Consider the following 6,000-nt stretch of genomic DNA (forward strand, 5'->3'; position numbering starts at 1 on the left):
AGTATGTGATGAATAAAACCTAATGAGTAAACCCCGTGTTCCTAGGGAATGTGTATTTCACAATGTGCATCGCTACAGGCTTTGGATGTTGCCCAGCTTGCTGCTAAAGGGCTTTCTGCTCTTGGTAGTGGACTAATGAAACGTTTGGGGTTTCGCCAGGCAGCGAGGCAGCTGCTGGCTGGATCTGGTGCCATCTGGGTAGGCATTGCAGCTGGGCGATGCCCAAGGGATGGGAGGGCTTTAAAATCAAAAGGGAGCAGCCAGCGGTCTGGTGGGGAAAAGATAGAAACGTCTTCTTGAGTGAATTAAGGAAGAATTGTGGGCAGAGCTAGAGAATGACTTTAAGCCGACTGAACGCTCAGAAAGACCCAAAGTGAAGATGAATTATGAAAGCAAGCATGCTTTCTAATATGAAGTGCTCTTCTGTAAACCTCCTCAGGCCCTTGCTATGTGGATTAGGCATTTACAGCTTGTCAGTTTCTGAAGGGCCTCTTGGATTTGATCTTGAAATAAGCATGGCTTTCCTGCCCTTCTATCACCTGTGTTTTTCATAAACTTTACTAACACTTGTGTAAGCTTTCTGTACATAAACAAACAAATGTATTTGCTTTCATCTTAACTTGTCTTAATCAAGATTTTACCATAAATAGGTGGTAGGATTGCTAGCAGAAGAATGCAGTAACTGATAGGGACTGGGGAATGAATGCAAAATGTACAATACAGTTGACTGTTTTCTTACCCACTCTGGTTTTTTTGTTTGTTTGTTTGTTTGTTTGTTTTTCCATCTGTGGTTGCAGGGAGTGGGTTGTTACACAAAAACTATCCAGTCATCTTTGAGTAACAACTAGGCAAATGAAATCGGTCATTTGCCCAAGAGCCAAAAAGCAGTTGCCAAATCATCTTTGGAGGGCCAGCGTTGCCAGTCAGTCGGTTAGAGCTCCTTTAGAAGGTGAAGGTAGGAGCAACCCAATGCGATTTATAAGAATAAGCCTAGCAAGAGGGTCTCTCTATATGTGTGCATGTGCTTCCATGCTAGTATATATAATGATCAATAAAGTCAGGTAGTATAATGCCCTGGGAATGCACTTGATTACATTTCTCTTGCATATTCAAAATATAGGAGGGAGAATCGCTGCTGGATTGAGAAGAATTTGCTGGTAAACCCAGCAGATAAGTGCTGTTCAGCTTTAAATACTGCAGAGTGTGGTGAAAGCAGATGAAAAACTTGACTTGCGTAAAAAGTAGCTAAGGTATTGTAAAGAGTCTGAAGGAATTTGAAATGTCACTAATGAGAGTCTGCCAAGTCAGGTGCTCCATCTCACATGGAACAAGTTCGAAGCTGAAGTACAGGAAGCAGACAGAAACTATGCTAAAGAAGCAGCCATCAGCACCAAAGATGGTTTGAAGAAGTACTTGAGAAGAGCTTAAACATATACAGCCACAAAACTCTGAGCAGCAGTGTTGGTGCTGCTGGACATTGCCCAGCTTCTGCAGTCTGTCTCAATTAAACTCAGAAAAAAGGTAGTACCACTATCAAAATCTATTCCTTGTTTTGAAAGAAAGGAAGGTGTTCATTAAATAACAGAAATCAAACAGAGTACATTGACCTCTTCTAACAGTTTAGTCCCAAGAAATGTGTTGAATTGTAGTTATTCCAAAGAAAATTTATTGGTGTTTTAAAACTATGCAGACAGATCAAGAAATTGGAAATTCAAATCTTCAAAACACGGTAACTTGAGGGGAGTGCCCATTCAACTTCACAACTCTGTTTATGAATGTATTATAAAGAAAGGGAGAGCTTGAAGATTTTATTGTACCTGAAGAATGCTGTGAGGTTTGTGCCAAAGTAATAGATGTGGAATAACAGACAATATGAGGAGAGGTGACTCAGACTGTTTTAAAACACTTTCTGATTCTGATTTATATGTGAAGGGTTTGACGTGTATGTATTACAACTTTCAGAGGCAAAGAATGAGATGAAGGGAGAGTAGGTATGTGCCTGAAAAGAAGGTAAAGCAAAATAAATCCAAACCTAGTTACTAAGCATAGTAACAGGCCAACTGTGTCCAGAGTCCTTAAGATGTTCTTCTGTATCAAGCGAACACAATTCATGTAAAGTGCCTTGTTGATGGCCCATATGGACCCCGAATCCTCCACATATCAAAAAATGCAGTCATGATATCCTGAGGGGCCAGGGAATAATTAGAAAAGTTCATGAAGGCAGATTTCCAGCAACAGTCAAACAGAGTAAGCTGATGTCAGTAGCAAGCTATGCTCTAGTGGGGGCTGGCCGAAGCTATCTTGGCACAGAGCGAGCTATCTGCTAAGAGGACACAACATCTGATTATTGTGCTGGCCAAAATTTGGGATAAGATAAAGAACTACAACTGTCTGCAGTGAGACTACAGGTTTCACAAATTCTTCATTCATCTTTTTCTTGCACTCAGAGCTCAGGAAGGGCACAGCAGTCTGATTCCCTTACCTAAAGCACGGGGCTGGGGGGAATTCCTGCTCACAATAATAGACTTGGCTTTGGGTACAGGGAATGCTGCTGTTGCTGTCATGGGTGCTAAACCAGCATTGCCAGCATTTCTGTGAGAAAAATTCTGTCATCAGTTTTATGGTGCGCTTTTTTTGTTGTTGTTTTGTTTAAGAGTTTCAGAGGTAGCATAAAGCATGTGACTTTCCCCTGTCACCAACTGACTTGCTATGAAGGCTGAGTGGGGCACTTAAAGCTATCTTGCAGATGTGTGTAACTACAAAGGGTGCTAACGGAGACGCTACTCTTCCAACTCTTTATTACAAGAAGCCCCGACCCCTGGTCTTCTGCTGGTTTTCCGTATTGAAAAGGCACGGCTGGGCTTGATGGAGGTGATACAACTGTGCCTAGACAAGAGCTGAGAGGAGCACCAGGGCGGTGAGGGTGCTGGGAGTCTGGAGAAGTGCCATCAACCACTAATGAGATCCAACATTATTGGGTGGGAACCTTCAAGAGTCACTGGGATGGTTAATGAGCTTAATGACAAGCTAAAGAGACTTCACAAGCAGGTTACACTGCAGACCCTACACATTAAAGATTTTAAAAACTATAGCATTTGTCAAGAAGCTTTGAGCATTATGTAGAGCTGGGAAGAGACATCTCTAGACTTTATCTAGAAGATAAAATTTGTGTGTGGATTTCAGAAAATTTTACTCTGAGACTGTGCATGGCTTATCATAAGACAAGATGGATGTTTTACTGAACAGCTTGAACACTGCCAAGTGGTATAGCCTGCTGAATGTCACTAAGCTGAACGTCACTTGCAAATCCCACTGGAGAGATAGAAGTTTGTATTCATTATGCAAATAGGCCTTTGAGTTCAAGACAAGACCATCTGATTTCATTAATTTAGGAGGCACCTTTCCAACATTTATGAACCAAGTGTTTATAGGACTGCATGATTCAATGCATTGACAATATAGAGGTGTGGAAAAATGCAAAAAACATGGGGTTTGAACTAAAAAAAAAAAGGATGGAATATTAAAATATAAATCAGTTTTAGTAGATAATAGCAAGTGGTGGTAAGGAGAGACATCATTATCTAACAGACTAAGATGAAGACATGGGATTAGCTTGTACCAAAAATAAATTTAAAAAAAAAAAGGTCGTTCATAGAATTCCTATCTTAGAATTCAGTTTAAAACCATATAATTCAATTAGTATCATGAAGATTTGTAGATGACTTCAGTGGTATTGTTGCTTTTATTAAGGCAGTTTGTCAAAAGCATGGGTCTGACAAGTTGGTCTGAATAGAGCCTTGTCACAAGAGACTGAGCAGAGTAAAGAAACTTTCTGACCCTCTCTGTGTTAAACCAGACTACAGTAAAATACTGGAACCATGTGCTTGACATGGAGAGCTGTGGATGATGATTTTCCTGGCATGGAAAGGGAACGCTGATCTAAGACACAAGAAATGATGATGAAGAGAATTACTCCAAAATGAATACATTACCATTGTGTGGGCCATTAGGTGAAACACTATTTCCTCAGTCACAAATTCAGGCTCTCCAGGGAATAAATAGCAGTGAGATTTTCGTCAATGTCTCATAATATCCACTGTAAATGTCCTTTATCCCTACAGGGCAAAGCTTGACAATCTTAAAATTAATTCAATGTGGAAGAATGCAGTTTTGAATGAGTGAATGTTGGCAGGTCTTATTACATATTTATTTATTTGGCAATTCTCTATGCTTAAAGCATCTTGCCAGGCTGAATGGGAATAGGCAGATTCACAGCCATTTTCATACATTTCTATTAGTTACCCACTATCCTTTTTACTTTATAGCACATTTTATAAAAACAGAGAACAAAGAGATTTTTTTCTGAGGCAATGAACAAGATATTGTGGAATACCTGCTGAGCTCCTGCCAAAATTGTGCTTTTCCTGCTGAAAAGGGTAAAAGTTGCATGCTGTATTAAGGCTGTAACAGCCTCCTTGCTGTCTGCTGTGCTTTGTGTTTGACATTTTATCAGTTATTATTTGGAAAACAAGCAAAATCATAAAAAACATTGTGAAAAGCCACTACTACTATATTTAGGTTGGCTTGCCAGAATTGAAGATTTGGCTCAGCAGAACTGATTCTGACTTGGTGTTGCTCAACTTTTCTCCTTCCAGCTTCCCTATGTGTGGAAGAAAAGAGATTGCTAAATAGTCAAAATTCAACCCATTTTGGTATATTGATAGAAGAACAGACATTTCAGCAGTACTTAAATTTGCAATTGTTTATGTATTAGGCAGATAATTAATTGGTTTGGCATATTAACTGACTTATAATTGGGAAATCTATTGGAAGGAAGCATATTCTGTAAGTGCATAATTATGACACAGTGCATTTCCAAATTACCAAGATTTACATGCCCTAAACATGCCTTGAATGTAAAATTTAATTTATTCTGTTTTATACCATACATCTCTTGCTATTTTTTTTTTGTGTATAACATATTACATTCAGCAGATTTGTAAAGTTGATCTACCGTTAACCTGTTTCAACATATCTCTGAAAGAACTTTCAGATCTTCAGATTAAAGAAAGCATTTATTGAAACTTTAAAACTACCAATATTAATAAGAGATTAAGAAAAACATGAAAACGTGAGCCACTGTAAAAAAGCTATTAAATGACCCATAAAAAAAAAAAAAAAGAACTGAAATTCAATTGGTGAGTCAAAATCTTTGCTAAGCAGGTGAAAGGGCATAGGCATACAATACAGGCGGAAAATTAGGTATGATTCTGTCAAGTGACAGAGTAGTGAAACTGCCAATGTAGTTTTGGGCTGCTCTAACAGAAACGTTGCTGGCTTGAGGGCAGAGGCAATCATTGCTGTGGAAGCATTACCTCCTGTAATCACAGGAAAGTAGTAAACATAAGCACAGATTGCAGGTTGCGTATATGGCATTTCCATTCCCTTTGATGAAAATTGAATGTGCTTATCACAGTAAAGTCTCCAGCCTAGAATTAGGGGACTGAGAACATGCATTTAAAAAGAAAAGCTAAAAGAGACAATCAGCAATTACTGTGGTATATATGACAAACATGAATTACACTGTTGAGAATTTCATGAAATACTACGTATCTTTACACACAGGAAAAATTATATAAATATGTGTATATATATATTTGGCTATATTTTGGGAAAACCTTACTTGAACTTCCTTGGCCATACATGAGGTCATGTATGTAAGTAACTGGGCTGCAATGTTGATATAAGATCTGAAATTTCTTTGCACAGGAAACCTTAATTTTAGTATTTTCCAAATTCTGAGTGCATGACTTTATGAACTTGGATAATTTTCTAAACTATTATATATAAAAAAAAAAAAAAAGTAAAAAAAATCTACAATGTGACATTCAGACAAAACATTGTAAACGTATGGTCTTCTCTCTGACATGGCTTTCTAGTGAGTGGGTATTTGGCGCCGACCTTTGTTCCTGGCCAAAGTCAGCTCAGGTGTGCTTTTGC

Source organism: Anser cygnoides, chromosome 1, assembly GCF_040182565.1.
Source record: "Anser cygnoides isolate HZ-2024a breed goose chromosome 1, Taihu_goose_T2T_genome, whole genome shotgun sequence".
In the NCBI taxonomy this organism is placed as follows: domain Eukaryota; kingdom Metazoa; phylum Chordata; class Aves; order Anseriformes; family Anatidae; genus Anser; species Anser cygnoides.